Raw genomic sequence first — 21906 nt, 5'->3', positions numbered from 1 at the left:
TGCCATCCACATAAGATGTGACTTTCTCCTTGCATTCTGCCATGATTGTGAGGCATCCTCAGCCATGTGGAACTGTAAGTTTATTAAACCCTTTTTTCTGTATAAATTGCCCAGTCTCAGGTGTGTCTATATCAGCAGCATGAAAATATACTAATATGGTATTAAAGAAATTGATTCTGTAATTAAAAACTCTTCCTCAAAGAAATTTCCAAACACCACAGGTAAATCATTTTTTCAAATCAGTCATTATAGTCTGATGTAGTATGAGAAAAATTATAGTAATCTCAAGAGATACAGAAAGTTATTTATAACTATTTAAATCCCTAGCATAAAGTCCAATAAAAGATATGCACAATTTCTAGACAGAAAAATCACAAAATATTATGGCAAATTTAAATTTAAAATATATAAATAAATGGAGATATTCCACATTCATGGATTGGAATATTCAACCCTCTCCTTAACTTTTTTTAAATGGCTTCATTACAATGCCGTTTAAAACGGCAACAGGATTGAAAAAGGTCTAGAGCAGGTTTATGCAGATCACGGTCTGTGAGCCAAATTTGGACCTGCTGCTCATTTTGTAAATCTATCAGATCCATATTTTGCATATTGTCTATGGCTGCTTTTGAGCTACAATGGCAGAGTTGAAAAACTATGACATAATAATTGCACTATGCGTCCCATAATGTCACGTTTATTTACTATTTGTCCCTTTATTTAAAAAGCTTCGGCAACTCTGGATCTAGACAGTTTTGTTAAAGGAGAACAAAATTGGGGGACATATACTACTGAATATCAAGGCACTATAAAGTAGTTAAGCATAGTTAAACAGTTAACTACCTTTATTATAAGAGTAGTTAAAATAATATGCTAGACAAACACAAATAGACACATCAACATCACAGATTAGAGTTTAGAAAGACACTCTCACTTATATGGACAATTGACTTAAGACCAGACCAGTGGGGACAGCACTGTGCTTTCAATGAAGGTGCCATGTCAACTACATAGCATATGGAAAAAATAATAGTCTTGACCCTATCCCATGCCATATACTAATACCAATTTCAGGGGCATTGTAAATTTAAATATGAAATGTTAAACAAAAAAAGCTTTAGATGAGAATATAGAAGAATATCTTTGTAAAATTTATTCATAGTGGAAAAGGCACAAAATACTAATAAAGGAAAGACTAATTGTATGACATTAAAATTAGAAGTTTTCTTCATTCCAACCACATTAAAAAATAAAATGTTTAGCTAAAAATTAAAGAATATATGTATAAATGTAATCAACAAATGATACTTACCTAGATTATATAAAAAACACACATTAGATTTCTAGTTTCAGCTTTGATATGTAAAGAGTTTGTAAATTGTAACTTCCATCCTTATAATAAAAAGCTAGACAAACTGAAAATCAGTGGCTTTTCTTTGTCTCCTCAGATATTTGAGGTTGCAGGAAAAAACACTATGCCAAAATCTGAAGACACAGGCAAAGCCAGAGCATCAGCGTCAAGGTCTGATTACTTGGAGTAGAAGCCACAGGAGCCATAAACTGGTTGGAACACTTAAATGGTAAATTTGGTAAACTGTCAAAGGCTGAGTGAGGAATAACATTAGAGTGAGAAATTTCAGCCAGTCTCCACTATTTTGTGGGCCTTACCTCTAGGAAGCCCACTTTTGTGAAAATTGTGAACACCTGAGAAAGATCCTCTCTTGGCTCTGGAAGAAAAGGAGAAGAGTAATAATTATGAAATGCACTAAGAGACTTTTCCACAAAAAGGCCTATTTTCTAGGGAAAAGTACTTTGTCAGAGCCTTCTGCTAATTGAGGGAAGAAAATTCCTTCTGCACTATCTCCCGCTAGCATTTATGTCTCTCCGGGGTATTGGAGTGGTGGTGGTAGTGACGCAAATATAGTCACAGTCAAAGGTGTTAGTGGTTTGAGTAAATAGGTCAAGAATGCTGCAGCTAAGAGAGGGAGTTAATAAAGAAGATAAAATAGAAAGGAAAAGGTATGTCACTGGAGACACAATTTATGAAAGTCATGTGCCTATCTTGATTGAGATTTAATTGGAAAATTATAGAATGTTTTCTCCATCCATGCCTTACCACCATGTCAGCAGGGTTCTAGTATAATCTCAGTGATTAGTACTATAAAAGCTGCAAAAGACAGATTCTCTGAGGGGAAGTACTTGAGGAAGACTAAAGTCAAGAAATAAGGCAAAAACTAAGATATTAACTGAAGCAAACATTAAACACAGCCCAATTACCAGCCAGATTAATATAAATTGTCACTATAAAGATCTATTTATTCAGTTCCTGTTGCCTGACAAACATGTGAGAGATTCAGCAAAATTTACAAGGCACTCCTAAAGGCAAGAAGAAAACACACTCTGAAGAGACAAAACATTTTCCAAACAGACTAGAATATGACACAGCTGTTAGAATTATGACAGGAAATTTTAAAGAACTATAATTAGAATGTGATATAATTTGGATATTTGGCCCCAAATCTCATGTTGAATTGTAATCCCCAATGTTGGAAGTGGGGCCCAGTGGAAGGTAATTGGATAATGGGGATAGAATTCACATGAATGGTTTAGCAGCATCTCCCTTGGTGCTGTCCTTATGATAGTAAGTTTGTTCTTATGAGATCTGTTTGTTTAAAAGTATGTAACACCTTCCCCTATGCTCACTCTTGCTTCTGGTCTTACCATGTGTTGTGCCTACTCCTGCTTCACCTTCTGCCAAGAGAAAAGCTCTCTGAGGTCTCACCAGAAGCCAAGCAGATATCCATGCCATGCTTGTACAGTCTGCAGAACTGTCTACCAATTAAATCTCCTTTCTTTATAAGTTACTAATTCTCAGGTATTTCTGTATAGCAATGCAAGAATGGCCCAACACAGGATGTTAAAGGCTCTAACGTCCTTTGGGTGGGAAAAAGTAAACAATATGCCAGAATAGAAAATACCACAAATCAAAACCAGAAATGATTTTGGTTTTGATGCACTCCTCAATAGATTTGACAAAACTAAGTAAACAAGTCAGTGATTTTGAAGATAAGGTCAATAGAAATATACATACATCTATAAACAGACCCAAATGTATGAGGCAAATCATGATAGAACTCAAAAGAGAAATAGACAAATGTACTATTATAGGTGGAGACTTCTGCACTCCTCTATCAGTAATTGACAGACCAGCAGGCAGAAAATCAATAGGGATGTAGGTGACCTGAATAGCACCATTACTCAACTTGACGTACTTGACCTTTACAGAATGCTTCATCCAACAATAGCAGGATACATGTTCTTCATCAAGCTCACATAGAACTTCCTTCCACATGGACAATGAAACACATCTGAACAAAAAAAGAACAGAAATCATACAAATTATTTTCTCTGACCACAATGGAATTAAACTAGAAATCAATAACAGAAAAGTAACTGAAAAAAGAATCCTAAATTCTTGGAAGTCAAACAAAATACTGCTAAATAACCCATGGATAAAGAAATCTCCAGAGAAATTTTAAAAGGCCCATTGGAGTGACAATAGCCAGATGGCTGACTAAAACTTTTTAGCACTCTTTCTCCCCATGAAAAAATTCAAACAACAAATAAACTACATTTTACCAAAAACACTAAAGGAGAGCACTAGAGAATAGCAAAGAAGCAGCCGAAATCCTGTAGAGCACAGAAACCCACAGCGGTTCCATAGAGAAGAAATGAAACACCTTGCTTCCATCACCTCATTCTCCCAATTGGAATTAGTTCAGAACAAGGAGGGACATTCTGATAAGCAAGAAGACCCCACCAGCCCCAAGCACCACCATGGACACTTACAGTCTTTGCTACTGGAAACACCTGTAGTCCTCACAGGCTCTGAGGCCCACTTGAGGGAGATCTCTAGAGTCTACATTCTGAGTTAGCCCCAGAGAAGGAGCTGATACTGTAACTTGCCCCAACACCCCCACCCCTCGCACCCTGCTATGGTCTGCCCTGCTACTGCTCTGCACCATCTTGGAAATGGAGCTACTGTTAGAATGCATCTTGCTCCAGGTCAGGTAGCTTTGCACCACTCCATCCCTGAGGCTCAGTGCCACTGCACCACATGCATCTGGTAGCCTGCCATCCCTAAGCATATCTGCTGCTATCCCCTACATCCTAGAGCCAAGGTACTGCAGAGCCAGTCCATCCTTCCAGTCACTGGCACACCTTCCTCTTGGGTTAAAACAAATGCAATGCCCCACTCCTAAAAGACCTCAAGCTTCTGGCACACCAGAGTAGTCACACATTCCCACACCATAGGTGAGGCAGCAACTTCCACTCAGGAGCTCTGAGCCTCTGGCACACTGGAGGAGTTGAAACTCCCAGCAGCACAGTTGCCCCACTTCCAGGGATCCAGAAGCTCTGCTGATGCACGTAGATGTGCTTTCTAGTGACTGAAAAGACATTGTGCTTTATGCCTCAGAATGAGAGCCTAGACTGAGCTATGCCACTCAGCTTAGGCTGAATTGCTGCAGTGCCCCACCTATCTAAAACTGGACTAGTATCTCACAGGCCAAGCTGCAGAAGCACTCGGCCTTTTTAGGGAGTGGAGTGGTTGCTGTGTTGCTCTTCACACTCCCAGGGCATAAGCCAGAGTAGCATTTTGTTATCCCTGGGTCCTTGCTGCTCCTGAACCTGGCCTCACTTTGGATCCTGGGATGGTGGGACACGATAGTACCTGGTCCCACCAGTAGCATATCTACTGTCATGTACCACCATCCTAGGATGCAAAGTCACCACTCATCCGCCAGAGCCTGAGCTGCCACTATGTTCTGATGGCTCTGGGTCCCAAACTGCAGTTTTAACCCTGCTCCCAGGGACCTAGCCTCCAGTGTACTCCTTCTTCCCCAGAACTGTGCCTGTGCTGTGCCTCCCCCTGCAGGTCAGAACCACAGCTACATTTCAGCCCCCGGGCCTGAGCTGCTGAAGTGTGCCTCAGAACAATAGACCCCTAGCTTAGTGGGAGAACTGTATTCACTCATGCCTTAAAGAGTACTTGTGTGCCTTGGGACACAGGTGCTATAGTAATTTTCAAGACAGCCTAAGAACCCACTCCACAGCTGCTTTGAGCACATGTGCCTTCAATCCCAGTGCCATTATGGCTGCCTATAGGCTGTGTCAGATCCAATACCAAGAAAGACCCTCTCAGCTAAGACTCCACACATTAGGATGACAAGAATAGGAGTATCTCTAAAGCCCCTGACCTTGTAACCTATGCAGCCACTGCCACTGCCACGAACTCCTGAAGCCTAGATCATTGAAGCACCTGTGTGCATTATTAACATTGATCTCAACTGAAGAAGCTACACAGGGGTATATCACTGTGTCCACATGGAACCAGAGCAACCATACCTTGCCCAGCTGGCACCTTCAGGGCCAACTGCTGGTGAAAGTCTTCTTGTATGAAAGCCACTCTATAAAGGAGGTGATGACTGCACCAGCAGATGTGCAAACATCAAAAAAGAGATATGAGAAATATAAAAAAAGCAAAGAAACCTGACACCATCAAAGAAACACATAATTCTTTAGTAGCCTACCTCCCAAAAATAGAAATTTTGAATTGTCTGAAATAAGTTCAAATTAATAATCTTAAGGAAACTCAGTGAGTTATAAAAGGACACAAAAACATAATTCATTAAAATCAGGAAAATAACTCATCATCTGAATGATAAACTCAAAAAAGAGGTACTTTTTTTTTTTTAAAGCAGAAATCTTAGAGCTAAATAATGTAATTAATAAAATAAATAAACAATTGAGAGCTTCAAGAGCAGACTAGATTAAGCAAGGAAAGATTGTGAACTTGAAGGTAGGTCTTTTGAAATAACTTCATCAGAAGGGAAAAAAGAAAAAAGAATGATAAAGAGTGAAGAAATCCTAGAGGACTTATGAGACAGCACTGAGCAAACAGATATTCACATTATGAAAATTACAGAAGGAGAAGAGACAAAGATCCAGAAAGCTTATTTAACATAAAAAAGATGAAAACCTTCTAAATCTTGAAAGAGTTATGAATATTTAGGTTCATGAAGCTCAAAAGTTTCTAAACAGATTCAACTCAAAGATGCACTGTCCAAAGCCTATTATTTTCAAATTTTCAGAAGTCAAAGACAAAGACAGCTTTAAAAGCAGCAAGGGAAAATAATTAAGTACTAATGCTTTTCCTTTTCACATATAAGGAAATTTCAATTGGACTATAAACAGATTTCTCAACAGAAACCTTAAACGTCAAGAGAGAATGAGATAAATATTCAAAGTGCTCTTAGAAAAAAAAATTATCAGCCAAGAATACTATACCCAGCAAAATTATCTATCCAAAATGAAGGAGAAATAAAGCCTTTCACAGACAAGCAAAAACTGAGGAAATTCATTACCATTAGACTTAACTTACAAGAAGTGCTTAAGGGAATTCTTCAGGTAGGAAAAAAAGGATAATAAACACAAATACATATAAATACATGTGAATTATACATAATTAAATCTTAAACACATATATGAGTTTATCACAAAGTACAAAACTCACAAATACCAGTAAACACGTGATCAAATCCAGCATACTTAAATAGTGTAATGGTGGTGAATAAGTCATACATATCTCTAGTATGAAGATAAGTTTTGACTCTTATTAGAGTCAAAATGGCCAAAAATAACTAAAGCTACAATTACTTGTTAAGAAATGTTTAATATAAAAAGATGCAAATTGTGACATCAAATCATACACTGTGGAAGGGCAGCGTAAAAGCCTAGAGATTTTGTATGCAATGAATGTTAAATTATCAGCTTAAAATAATAGATTATAATCATGAGCATTATAGAAGTTTCATGCTAACCACAAAACAATGACAAAAAACCTACAACAGCTAGTAATAAAGAGGAAAGAATAAGAGGTTAGCACTACAGAAAGTAATCACATCATAAACACAGACAAGAGAGAAAAAAGGAAACAAAGCAGCTACAAAACAACTGGAAAACAAATAATAAAATGGCAGTAGTAAATCTTCACCCATCAAAGGTAACCTTGAGTTGAATGAATTAAATTCCCCAATCAAAAGACAGAATGACTCAACGAATTTTTTTTTAAAGAGATCTAGCTATATGCTGTCAATTAGAGACCTACTTAAGCTTTAAGGGTACACATAAGCTGAAAGGGAAAGGATGGAAGGAGATATTCCATGTAAATCGTAACCGAAAGGGAACAGGGGTGGCTATACTTACATCTGATAAAAAATTTTGATTTCAAGAATTGAAATCAAAAATTATTGCAAGAAACAAATAAGGTCCTTATTTAATGATAAAGAGGTCAATTTGTCAAAAGGAAATAATCATTATAAATATCTATGCACCCAGCAGAGGAGCACCTAAATACGTAAAACAAATATTAATGGATATAAAGGGAGAAACAGAAATAAAATAATACTAGTGGGTTTTGGTGTCCCACTTTCAAAGATAAATACATCAACAAGACAAAAAATCAATAAGAAAATTCTGATTTTGAATTTCCCTTTGACCAAATGGACCTAACAGGATGTCCTAGTCCATTTTTTGCTCCTATAACTGACTATCTGAGATGGGGTAAGTTAGAAAGAACAGAGATCTATTTCTTACCGTTCTAAGGCTGGAAAGTATAAGGCTGATGGGCATGAATCTGATTAGAGCCTTCTTGTTACATCATTCCATGGCAGAAGGCAGAAGGGCAAGAGAATACGTGCATGTATTAGAGAGGAAAGGGGCTCAATTCATTCTTTTATCAGGAGCCCAGACCCACAATAAGCCTCTGACTACCCTGATTACAACATTAACCCAATTCATGAGGGCAAAGCCTTTGTGACTTAATCATCATTTAAAGGTCCCAACACTGTTACGTTGGGAATTAGATTTCCAAAACAAAAACCTAAAAACTTTGGTGGGACATATTTGATACATAGCACATACATACACAACTTTTCATCCAACAGCAGCAGAATACACATTTTTCTCTAGCACATGTGAAGTATTCTCCAGTATAGACCATATGTTAGGCCATAAATATTTAAGAAGATTAAAATAATATCTATTATCATTTCAGAATACAATAGTATAAAACTGGAAATCAATGACTGTAGGAACCTTAGAAAATTACAAATATTTTGAAATTAAACAATATGCTCCTAAACAACCAATGGCTCAAAGAGGAAATTGATTCAAATGTCTTTAGACAAATTGCAATGGAAACACAACATACCAAAACCCACGAAGTAGATGAAAAGCAGATCTAAAAAGTAAGTTTATAACAACGGGCTGGGGATAGTGACTCACACCTGTACTCCCAGCACTTTGAGAGGCTGAGGTAGGTGTATCACCTAAAGTCAAGAGTTCAAGATCAGCCTGGCCAACATGGTGAAACCACATCACTACTAAAAACTCAAAACAATTAACCAGGTGTGGTGGCGGGTGTCTGTAACCCCAGCTACTCAGGAGGCTAAGGCACAAGAATTGCATGAACCCAGGAGATGGAGGTTGCAGTGAGCCAAGATTATACCACTACACTCAGGCCTGGGTGACAAAGAGAGAATCCATCTCAAAAAAAAAAAAAGTTTATAACAACAGCAAATACCTACGTTATAAATGAAAAGATATAAGAGATCTCAACTAAATAGTATAACATTAAACTTAAACCTCAAGGAACTACAAGAAGAATAAATTAAACTCAAAATCAGAAAAAAGAAATAAATGACAAAAATAAGATATTTAAGTCAAATAGAGAACAGAACAACCATATAAAGAATCAATAAAACTAAGAGTTTATTTTAAATATTGACAAACTCTTAACTAGCCTAAGAAACAAGAGATAAGACTTAAGTAAATAAAATAAAAAATGCAAGTAAAGACATTGCAATAGATGCCTCAGAAATAAAAAGAATCACAAGAGACAATTATGAAAAATTGTATGCCTACTAATTGAAAAATGTAGAGAAAAGAGATAAATTCCTGGAAAAATACAACCTACCAAGATGAAGTCAGGAGCAAAGTCTAAATAGACCAATAAAACATATTAATAAATAGATTGAATAAGTAGTCAAAAACCTCCTAACAAAAAAAAAGACTACAGCCATATAGCTTGACAGCTGAATTCCATCAAACATTCAGAAAAATTAATATTAATGAATTCTTTTATTATTATTTATTATTATGCTTTAAGCTCTGGGTACATATGCAGAACATGCAGGTTTGTTTCATAGGTATACACATGCCTTAGTGGTTTGCTGCATCCATCACCCCGTCATCTATATTAGGTATTTCTCCTAATGCTATCCCATTCCTATCCCCCAAACCCCCTGCTATCACTACCCTAGCTCCCTACCCTCCAACAGGCCCCAGTGTGTGATGTTCCCCTCCATGTATCCATATGTTCTCATTGTTCAATACCCACTTATGAGTGAGAACATGTGGTGTTTGATTTTCTGTTCTTGTGTCAGTTTGCTGAGAATGATGGTTTCCAGCTTTATCCATGTCCCTGCAAAGGACATGAGCTTATACTTTTTTATGGCTGCATAGTATTCCATGGTGTATATGTGCCACATTTTCTTTATCCAATCTATCATTGATGGCTTTTTGGGTTGGTTCCAAGTCTTTGCTATTGTGAACAGTGCCACAGTATACATATGTGTAATGCATCTTAAACTATTTCAAAAAATAGAGATAGAGGGAATATTTTCAAACACATTTTATGACACTAATTTTGCTTTGATACCTAAGCCAAAGACATCTTAAGAAAAAAAACATATAGGCTAATTTTTTGATGAAAATTTATGTAGAAATTCTCAATAAAATATCAGCAAGTCAAATCCAACAACACATCAGAAAGATTATACATCATGGCCATGTGTGATTTATCTTTGGCATTAAAGACTGTTTTAACACATGCAAATCAATCAATGTCATTCATCACATTAACAGAATGGAAGGTAAAAATCACATGATCATCTCAATTGACACACAGAAAACACATGACAAAGTTCAGCATTGTTTCTTGTTACAAACCATTAACAGTTCAGGTATAGAAGAAAATTTCCTCGAAGTGATAAAGACCACTTGTGAAAAGTTCACAGATATCATTTCCCATTATAATCAATGGGAAAAAAAACTGAAATCTTTTCCACTAAGATTCAGTACAAGGCAAGGAAGCCTACTCTCACTACTTCTATTTAACATAGTACTGGAAGTACTAGCAAGAACACTCAGACAAGAAAAAGAAATGAAAGGCATCCAAATCAGAAAGGAAGAAGCAAAGGAAGAAGCATATGTCTACTTGCATATAGCATAGTGCCATATGTAAAACACACACACAAAGTTTCCACAAAACTCTTAGAATTAATGAATGAATTCACGAGAGTTGCAGAATACAAAATCAACATAAAAAATAAGTAGTGTTTCTATATACAAACAAGAACCTAGCTGCAAATGAAATAAAGAAAGCAATTTCTTTTATGATAGCTATAAAAAAAAAAAAACCTGGAAATAAATTTAACTAAGAAGATGAAAGGCCTCTACAAGAAAATACAGAAAACACTGACAAAAGAAACTGAAGAGGATACAAACAATTGGAAAGAAATCCCATTCTTATGTATGGGAAGATTTAATATTGTTAAACTGTCCACACTACCCAAAGCAATATACAGATCCAACAAAATCCCCATTAAAATCCCAATAACATTCATCACAGAAACAGAAAAATATATCCTGAAATACATATAGAACCACAAAAGACCCCAAACTGCCAAGTCAATTCCGAAAAAAAAAAAAAAACAAAAAAAACAAAGTTAGAGACATTCCAATTTCTGACTTAAAATTATATTACAAACTATCATAATAAAAACATTCTGATACTGACATAAATACAGATATACAGACTAGTGGAACTGACTAGAGAACCCAGAAATAAATGCAAGCATTTACAGTTAACTAATTTTTGAGATGGGCTCCAATAGGACACAAGGGGAAAGAACAGCATCTTCACTAAATGGTTCCAGGAAAATTGGATTTCCAAATGCAAAGGAATGAAATTGTTCCATAGCTTACATAAAAAAATCAAATCAAAATGGTTAAAAGACCAAATATAAGACCAAAAACTGAAAAAAAAGCCTCCTATAAAGCAAAATATTAAAAGTTCCTTGACGTTGGCCTTGGCAATGATTTTTTTGGATATCACACAGAAGTTCAGGCCACAAAAGCAAAAATAAATAAGGAGAACTGTATCAAACCGAAAACATTCTGCACAGCAAAGAAAACAATCAACAAAATTAAATGGTAGCTTACAGAGTATGAAAGAAAACATAGTCACAAATCACGTAACTGATAAAGGATTAATATTCAAAATTTGTAAAGAACTCATACCACTCAATAGTGGAAAAACAAGTAACCTCATTTTAAAAAATGATCAGAAGCCCTCAATACACATTTCTCCCAAGAAGACAGGGAAATAACAAATGCTGGCAAGAATGTGGAGAAAAGAGAACTCTTATACACTATTGGTGGAAATGTAAATTAGTATAGCCATTATGGAAAACAGTATACTGTTTGTATAGCCAAAGGAAATGAAATCAGTATATCAAAGAGATATCTATACCCTTCATGTTTGTTATAGAATTATTCAGAATAGCTAAGGTATGAAATCCACCCAAGTATCTCTCAAAGGAAGAATGCATAAATAAATTATGGGGTACATATGCAATTGAATATTACTCAGTACTCAGCCATAAAAAGAAGAAAGTTCTGTTATTTTTCAACAACATGAATAAACCTGTAGGATATTATGTGAAGTTAAATAAACCAGGCACATAAAGACAAATACTAAATGATCTCACTCATATGTGGAAGTTACAATCTTTATTTCATAAAAGTAGAGTACAATGGTGGTCACTATGGACTGAAAACAGGAGGAGGTTGAGGAGATGTAGGTTAAAGAATACAATATTTGGCCAGGCACGGTGACTCATGCCTTGTAATCCCAGCACTTTGGGAGACCGAGGCAGGCTGATCATGAGGTCAGGAGCTTGGTACCAGTCTGGCCAACATAGTGAAACCCTGTCTCAACTAAAAATTTTAAAAAATTAGCCGGGTGTGTTGTTGTGTGCCTCTAGTCCCAGCTACTCAGGAAACTGAGGCAGGAGAATCTCCTGAACCCAGGAGGTGGAAGTTGCAGTGAGCCGAGATCCCACCATTGCACTCGAGCTCATGTGACAGTGCAAGACTATCTCAAAAAAAAAAAAAAAAGATACATAGGAGAAATAAGTTTAAGAGATATGTTGTGCAACATAGTGACTATAGTTAATAATATATTGTATTCTTGAAACATGCTAAAAGAGTAAACATTACCACTGGCACTACAAAATTGACAAGCCTGTAAGTTAATGCATATATTTATTAGGTAGATTTAGTTATTCAACAATGTATATATACTTTAAGCATCGTTTTGTACACAGTAAATACATGCAATTATGTCAATTTAAGTAAATAAATAATAAAAAAGACAGATAACTCTGAAAAAAATACCAGTTTATGGGTTGTGAAAAAAAAAAATCTATAAGCCATTTATGTAAGAGGTTTATACTCAAAATTTATAGAGAACTTAGACTACTTAATAGTGGAAAAACAAATAACCTGATTCAAAAACAGGCAAAAGGCTTAAATAGAATTTTTTCCAAAGAAGATATAAAAATGGCTATCTGGTATATGAAAAGGTGTTGAATAACCTTAATCATCAGGGAAATGAAAATCAGTGCCACTATGAAAGACCATTCTTAACACAACACACCCGTTATGATGACTATTTTCAAAAAGTCAAAAGATAACAAATGTTGGTGAGGATGTGAAGAAAAGGGAACTGTTACACATTGTAGGTGGGACTGTAGATTGGTATAGCCATTATGAAAATAGTATGGCAGTTTCTAAAAAATCAAAAATAGAACTACCATATGACCCAGCAATCCCTCTTCTAGGAATATACCCAAAGAAAATAAGATCACCATCTTGTAAAGATATCTGCACTCCTATGTTTTTGCAGCATTATTCATAATAGCTAAGATATGAAAACAACCTAATTGTTTGTTGTTAGATAAATGGATAAAGAGATTGTGGTATGTATACATAATAGAATATTACTCAGCTCTGAAAAATAATGAGATCTTGCCATTTGCCACAATATGGATAAGCCTGTAGAACACTATGCTAAGTGAGATAAGTCAGATGCTAAAATAAAAATATTGCATGATATCAGTTATTTCATATATACAGATAGAGGACAAAATAGTGGTTAGGAGGAGTGGGGATAAAGAGGAAGTGGAGAGGTACAATTCAGAGCATACAAGTAGCAAATATGTAGGAAGAACAAGTTTAGGATCTAATGTACAACATGAAGACTGCAAGCAATATAATTGTACTGTATATGAGACATATGCTAAATGATTAGATTTTAACTGCTCTTGCCTTCAAAGCAAACGAAAATATGTGTAACTATATGTGATGACAGTTGTGTTAATTTGCTTTATTATGGTAATTTTTTTGCTGCCTGTATTTATCCCATAATGTCATGCTGTATATCTTAAATACACACAATACGATTTATTTAAAATAAAATAAGACTATTTCCTTAAAAAAGAACCCCCATAAATAAAAAAAATGAAAGACAAATTTAAAGAAGTGGGGAAAAAAACAGAGTTCATGAGAAAAGATTTCCAAATAGCTTGTAAATATGTAAAAAGCTGCTTAACATATTAGACATCAGGGAACTGTAAATTAAAAAGCATGGAATTTTAAAAGTGGCAATTCTAGGTGGTGAAAAGGATGTGGGCAATTAAATAAAAGTGTAAACTGGTAAAACAACTTTGGAAAACTGACAGCATCTGAACATATGCATTTGCTATGACCCAAGACATTCTCTCCTAGGAATATAATGAGCCACCAAGAAACAGTACAAGAATGTTCACAGCATTGTTCATAATGCATAAACCAAGACATAATCTAGACACTCACCAATAATAGAAAGCATAACTAAATTGTGACATAATAATACAATGGACACAATTAGCATATAAAATAAAGAAACATGTTACTTACAACAGCATGACTGAATCTCACAATCAGAAACCTGCATAAAAGACTTGACCCCCAATTAATTTAAACTGTATGGTGTGATTATGAGTCCATTTATGAAAAATTCAGAAAGACATATATATAAGTATTGGTGTTAGAAGTCAGAATACTTGTTATCTGTGTGGTGGAAAATTGGCTAGTGGCAGGAGTGGGAGCATAAAGGGAATTTCGGAGAAGCTGGTGATGTTTTATTTCTCGACTTGTGGTGGTTATATGATTATGTTTATTTGTGACAATTCACCAACCTGTACACTGTGGTTTTATGTACTTTTCCATAAGCAGGCTTCATTTCAATAAAAATGTTTACTTATAAAACTGAAGATAAAACACCAAATTCCATGCTGTGGAATATAGTCCTTCTTGTTCCAGGGCTTATGACTTCATACCACCCATGTACTTTTAATCTCTGCATCTAAGACATTCATATGGTCTTAAAATGTTTAAAGAGCTTCCAGACACAAAAAAACAAATATTGCATAATCTTATTTATATGTGGAATATAAAATAGTTGAACTCATACAAGTAGAGAATAGAATGGTGGTTACCAGAGGCTGGAGGTTTTAGGGGAGGTGAACTGGGAAAGGGAACACATTGGTTACTGGGTACAAAGTTATAGTTAGGTAGGAGGGATAAGTTCTGGTATTCTATTACACAGCAAGGTGACTATAGTTAATAATAATGCATCGTATATTTTAAAATAACTAAAATAAAGGATTTTAAATGTCCTCACCACAAAGAAAGGATAACTATTTAAGATGATGGATATGCTAATTACCTTGATTTGATTATTTCACAATGCTTATATGCATCAAAACATCATACTGTACCCCATGAATATGTACAATTGTTGTCAATTAAAAATAAAGTTGAAAAATATTTAAAGGCCTGTTTTAACAGATTCTTACTTTTCAGTAGGATAAAATTAAGTTGCTCATTTTGAAAGTTTGGCTTGCATTCCAAGGAATTATGTAATTTCCTGTCCAAGAGAGGAAAGTTCCTTGTTTCAATAATAAATGACTTCTCTATGTCCTCTACAGTATTAGAAAAACATTCTTCTGTAAAATTCTTTTTAGGCTTTCAGTTTCTTTTCAGGGTTACTGATGTTTCCTCCAAAGTCAGGAAAAGGAGCAATTTCTGTCCTTGGATTCATATTCGATTGCAAGCTCAGGACCATAGCCCTCAGAGCTGCTAGCTTAGCCATTTAGTTTATGTTTCTGCCTACTGGTGTATTTCATTCTCCTTAGTGCATTAATACAGCTTGACTATTTTTTAAACTTAAGATAAAGGTGTTCTTTTTTCTTTCAAATCTGCAAAGAAAATGAGAAGGTATAGAATTTTAAGTAAAGTTGCAATTTGATAGATGTTATTGATTTTTCATGGTAAAGCAACTAAAGAGGCAAGTTTACTAATTTATTATAATTAAAACATTTTATTTAAGTAGCCACACAACAAATTTCACTCTTGATTAATGCACTGTCACTTGAATCTAAGCTCAGATTTTGAATTCTAACAAGAATATTTTAAATTATTTTTGAAACAAACTGATCTATTTTTTAAAAATTTGACCTTTTTAGTTAACTAACAACTGTCAAGTCCATCTTTAAATTATGAAAAGGAAATAAATTATGTACATTGAATGTGTTAATTTATAAAGATATTTTATTCCTACAGAAAATAAAATCAGTTAATAAAAACTAAATGATCCAAAAATCACCAGTCTTTTAACTTGTATTTTGAAATTAAAACGAGAAGTGAAAGCTGTATTTATGATTAGGGGCTATGGAAAACAGACTATTAGAAATGTCTCATAGATTTAGAGCATTAGACTATATATGGCTATTTTCAGAAAAAAAAAAAAAAGTCAATTATGGTAGTCTCTTGGGTGTAAACTATATAAAGGTGTTTTTCATTCAATGATTCCCAGGCATTAGATAGTAACACATATGGATAAGCCAAGTACTACCTCATTATATAATGGTTTGCACTAGTTTTACTTTCTTGAAAATTTTCTTTACAACCTTAAAGCCATTTCTCAAATATCTATCTTCTTCTTTCAAATTAAAAATAAGTCTGGATGATTCCTGTAAAATGGAAAAAGAGGCAGTGTTGAGTAATGGAACAAAGAATAAACTTGGAATCTGGATCTTGGCTTCTAGACCTGGCATTACCCCCTCAGCATTTCTTTGGGCACATCAGTCTTTCTGAGTCTCAGTTTCCTCATTTGTAAAATGTGGATAACAACTCTTGTTCCACTTACCTCACTGGTTGTTTTGAACAAGTGCAGTACATCTGAAAGCTCTGTAAAAACCTATTACATAAATGTAAGGTGTTGCTAATACTACTACTATTTTAAAAAGAATTATTGGAACTAAATTTCTAAGATGGTATATCTGTGCTTGACTCAGCCATTTGACTTACACTGGATTATTTTTTGTTGAACTTGGAAATGTTTAGAATCTATCCAATTTTGTAACTTGCAGGGAATATTTAAAGCTTTAGAGACTAAAGAAAGCATCTGCCTTATGTTGTGGAAATGATGTGCGAATGCTACCAAATTGTTCATTTTAGATAGTAATAGAATTAAAGAGAAACAAACAAGAAGGCAGAGGAGGCATTTCCTATAGTTGAAATTGCTGATCATCTCTATGTATTTAAATGTACTAGATTAGAGCAGAGGGGCTAGGCCTGGCAAATGTGCTACCAAGGGGCCACCCAAGGCCATGTGTGGGAAGACACTGGCTCTAGTACAGTTACTCCTAAGTAACTTCCAGTTCTTTTTCCCTATGACCTTACAATTTGGCTCCATTGCTAGTGGGCACCATTCTTCCAGCTCTCCCTTTTTCAGACTGTAGTGGTGCTCCCCACCCCTCTTCATTTGCCTCTACCTGCCAAAGCTTTGAGGTTTCCAAAAGGCAAACACAGCCTGATCCTTCCCCCAGTGGCTGCTTTTGAATGTTTCAAACAATTTTTTCCATCTATTGGACTTGGAGACACAAGGATAAAGAAAAGTTATGGGAATGCTCTTAAATGTTTAAAGTAGGCTGACTCATCTGTCCTAGGTCACAATGACCATTTGGATTCCTCAGAGTGTTTTCTATGTACCTTAGGATCTCCCTGACCAGTTGCCAGCATCATTACCAAAGAAGCTACAGTCCATAGTTCTCTGTAAGTTGGTCTATCCCACAATCACAGTTCTGAAATACAGCCTGAATGATGTCAGAAGCATCCTGAATCACATGTGCCTTCGTGTGGCAGGACAATTGTTTGGTCCAGTTGTTCTACTTGAGGGTTTCCTAAACCAGTCAAGAGGATTTATATAGCAAAATGGGACACACTGGCCTCTTTAAAAAATTATTAACATATCATGCATTTATTATTAAGGTAGACTTCATATAATTCTAAATTATATTTCCAATGCTAATATCAGGTGATTCCTGTATTCAGAGAGTAGTGGTGAAAATTGCCTGTGGAGTATTGGCAATAACGAGAAAGGAGGGATGCAGAATGATTGCCCAGAATATCACTAGTAACATATTGGGCACGATTTTCCCTTGCCTTCTCAGGAGGGTGTGATAATATACTGAGCCAGCAGAGAAATAGCTTAACAGTACTGCCGCCAGGGATCGCTGAGGAGTGCTTCCAATTCCCCACGTTGGTCTTGGCAGCAGCCTTTCTACATTAACATCAATTTCCATTAGTTCACTGGTGGAAAAACACCAAAATGTGTCAGGTTGCTCATTTTAATCAACACATTGTCTTATGTGACTACTGAATGTTTCATGTAATATCCATATTTTAATTTCAGAATGCCTCAAAATATTTTCAATATTTTTCTTGTTCCAATTTTAACATTTTTCTAGTTATTTCATACTATTTTCCTTTGCATATGTTTGTGCCACTACAGGTAGATTTTCAAATTGTACTTTTTCTAAATAGCATTTTGGCCTTTGAAATTTGTATTTAAATGAGATAATCTGAGAAAAATAACTTCCCCTACTACCAAAGTCAGTGCTCAAGCTAAACACATTCCAGCTTCCCACTCTCATGCTCCTTGTCTTGCTGTTTTTTATTCATCTTTCAGACCTTAAGTGAAATAAATGTTCCTTCCTTAGGGGAATCTCCCCTAAGTCCTAGAATGAGTTTAGATCCTCCAGTAATACATTCACATAGTTCCTAGCACCTTAGGTTTGCATTACTTTATGCCATTTTTATTACATACCAATTTGTATAACTGTTTTTTTTTTTAGGTCTAATGGCTTCACCTCTGGACTATAAGCTCCAGGAGAGCAGACACTGTGCTTGTCTTGAACTCTTCTGAATTTTCTTTTTCTAGTAGAGTAGCTGGCACTTAGTAGTAGCTCAAAAATATTTTTGTGTAAGTGTAGAATAAACAAATCAACATCTCTCTGGAACACAATTCCTAATGAACATAACATCTGTAATCCCGATGAAACCTGGAGAAAATTCAGGAAATCTATGTCCACTGGTTGACCAGGTGTAAAAGATAAACTCTCTGATTCTTGCTTCAGTTGACAAAGTTTTCATGGCATATTAATTCTCTCAATCTTCAAGCTTTTACAGAATCAGAAGTTTTGCAAAGGAGGGTCTGTATTTTGTACCTTTGATGAAACACCTGCCAACTGTAAGTCAAATAGCTTTAGAATCTAGTCCTAAGACGTGGGTGGTATTCTCCATGCTCATTCCGTTCAACCATTATAAAGTGAGGTAAATTCACTATTTCTTTTCTACAGATGCAAAGACAGAGATGGAGAAATGCCGTTCTCATTGTTCTTACAGGCTGGCAATAAATGGCTGCAAATATAAAGAATGAAGCATTTTAAAAATTCTCATTTTACCATTTCTAGAGAGACTACCAACACCTGTGCTTCTTTTAGGTCCCACTATGCCTATTAAGAATTTTACATTCTTTCTGATTACTCAACTCTACAAGGCAGTCATCAACTGAGACCACTTGCTTGCCAAACAGGAAATGACTGAATAAAAGGCAAATACAAGGACAGCAAATCCTTTGAGCCATCTTATTAGGCACTGAAGAACCATTTTGATGGCAATCTTCCTTTTCTTTACTGGAAGCAGACTAAACCAAACTCTCACTTGATTTCCCAATTTAGAAGCTACTGCTTATTGTATATTCACAAAGTAGTGTTCTTACACACACTTTCTGTAAAGACGTGATAGAAGAGATTTAAAGACCCCAGTGGTTATCAATTCTGGATAAAGTTAAAACTTTAACTTTAGTGTTTTCCAACTAATTAGAAAATTCTAGATAAAGTTTAGAGCAATTTTTCAATTCTAGATAAAGTTAAAACTTCGACCTTAAGTGTTTTCCAACTGATTAGAAAATGTAAGGTAGATTTTTAAATTCCAACTTTCATTGTTATTTGTTTTAAATATATATTTTGGAACATGAACATTGAAAACAATAGGGACATAGTATTTATACTTGATTTTTAAAAGTAGGGCTTGGATGTTGATGTGAAATGTTTGGTAAGCTTTTGTTTCCCTTCACCATAGTGCTTGTGCTATCAAAACGAACATGTGGCAGGACTTTAAAGACTGATGCCAAACATATGGTATCCACAACCAGTCAGCATAACCTTTGGAATGCTAATTGCAGTGAAGAGCCAAATGAAAATGCTTAATAGCACACATATGGCTGGTTGAGGATTTCCTAAGAGAATGACTGACTACTCTTAGGCATGTAAATATCTTTGTCAAGTAGAACAGACAGATTTTAGTGTTGCAAGAAATACCAGGGTTAAACATAGTCTTTTAAAAGCTTTATGTATTTTTAAAATATGCAATTTAAATATAATTTTCATATCTTTATTAAATCTATAAAATGCCTTTTCCAAAACTATATGCCTTCTAGAAGGGCCTGCCATTTTCCTATTAATTTTTAGCCTGAAACTATCAGAATCACAGATGCAGTATTTTTTGTTGAACTAAATATATTAATAATCCATGAAAACAACTGCCACAGAAACATAAATTAAACATCTAGGTAAAGCATTTATTTTAAGCCCTAATTGTGGATCAAAAATTTTCAGTTCAAAGGAAGGGCAGTAATCACTTAATTTACTTCTTATTTTTTATTGTTTTAAACCTTACAGACCTTTATTGCAAGAAATATTTTTTAATTGTATTTTTTAATGTACAACTTGATATAAAGGAAATTATGATTCATAAAAGTGACATGATTTGTCCAATGCACATGGCGTGGCAGTAGCTAAGCCCAATTTGAACCTATGATTTCATTAATATATCCAAGTATTATTTTCATTAATTTACTGCATCATATAAAATATCCTGTAACAAGAATGTGAATGGACCATTAAAACTATATGGAAATTATTATTTTCTGAGGAACAAAATTAATGTAACTTCTGCCTTTTTTGAGGGCTTTAAGGGGGACCTATTTCTAGTTCCTTCTCTCTTTAGACCCCCGTCTTGCCCCTTTTTATGTGAAGCTTTCCTTCCATGTAATGTGCTACCTCAACATAGAAAGGAAATTGAACCAGCACTAACCTCAGAATTTCCTCTCTCACCAACTCTCTCAAATCACTGTTTCTAATCTCATCACAAAGCTACAACCTAAGTGGACTAAGAATAACTGTACAGACTTATGACATAATTAAAAAATTAAAATCTGTTACTCTCCTTTCTCATTTATGTGGTACATTCATAAAAGCTCATTGAAAAAGAATTTCTTTTTTTTTAATTTTTATTTTTTATTTTTTATTGCATTTTAGGTTTTGGGGTGCCTGTGAAGAACATGCAAGATTGTTGCATAGGTACACACATGGCAGTGTGATTTGCTGCCTTCTTCCCCATCACCTATATCTGGCATTTCTCCCCATGCTATCTCTCCCCAACTCCCCACCCCCTACTGTCCCTCCCCTATTTCCCCCGACAGACCCCAGTATGTGATGCTCCCCTCCCTGTGTCCATGAGTTCTCATTGTTCAACACCCACCAAAAAGTGAGAACATGCGGTGTTTGATTTTCTGTTCTTGTGTCAGTTTGCTGAGAATGACAGTTTCCGGGTTCATCCATGTCCCTACAAAGGACATGAACTCAATTGTCTCATTTAGCAGCATATTTATAAAATACCTATCAACATAGAACATAGTAATATTTTATTTTGATGTTGTTTTATTTGTTTTTGCTAAGAATACTGAGTTCATAAACTTCTGGTAACATTTATCTATTGCTGCACAACACACCACTCTGAAACTTTGTATACTAAAACAATGATCATTCATCTATCTACTCATGATAATGGGAGCAGGTCAAGGTTCATTGGGTATGGTTTTTCTGTGCTCCAAGTGGTGTTATTGTTGGTAGTTAGTGTTGGGGTGGGAGTGGAGGGTGGGAGAAGTGGGATCTAGCAGAGGCAGAACATTCTAAGACGGCTTTAATCATGTGCCTGGCACCTCAGCTGAGGTGGTATAATGACTCAGGCCTCTCTGGGATGGCTGGGCTTTTCTATTCCAGTGCTGGATTCTGAGTATGGGCTCACATATATACCCATCTGGGATCTTGATTTTCCTCCAGGTGGCCCCACTCTTTCCATGTGAATAGTCTAGACTTCTTTTCATGGTAGTTAACTTTCAGGTAAGTGAAAGCAAGCACTGTTGGGTCTACTAAGTTCTAGGCTTAGGACTGACAAGGGTTACTTCCTCTGTATTCTATTGATCATAGC

The 21906-nt window shown here is 35.4% G+C and overlaps 1 long non-coding RNA gene across 1 annotated transcript in view; it reads right to left on the bottom strand.

Annotated features, from left to right (window-relative positions):
• Positions 1–1670: 1670 nt before the first annotated feature.
• The window catches only part of LOC105725138 (uncharacterized), a 34754-nt gene continuing 14518 nt past the window's right edge, over positions 1671–21906 (bottom strand). Inside the window, exons 2-3 of the long non-coding RNA XR_001109218.2 lie at positions 3273–3368; positions 1671–1727 (exon numbers count right to left, since the gene is read on the bottom strand). This is a non-coding gene — a long non-coding RNA (uncharacterized LOC105725138). The remainder of the gene's footprint in view (positions 1728–3272; positions 3369–21906) is intronic.

The sequence above is a fragment of the Aotus nancymaae genome, unplaced genomic scaffold, assembly GCF_030222135.1.
Source record: "Aotus nancymaae isolate 86718 unplaced genomic scaffold, 86718_ANA_hifiasm-v0.15.2.pri h1tg000008l, whole genome shotgun sequence".
Taxonomy (NCBI): domain Eukaryota; kingdom Metazoa; phylum Chordata; class Mammalia; order Primates; family Aotidae; genus Aotus; species Aotus nancymaae.
The sequence above is the reverse complement of the archived record's forward strand: the minus strand, read 5'-3'. Positions and strand labels throughout refer to the sequence as shown.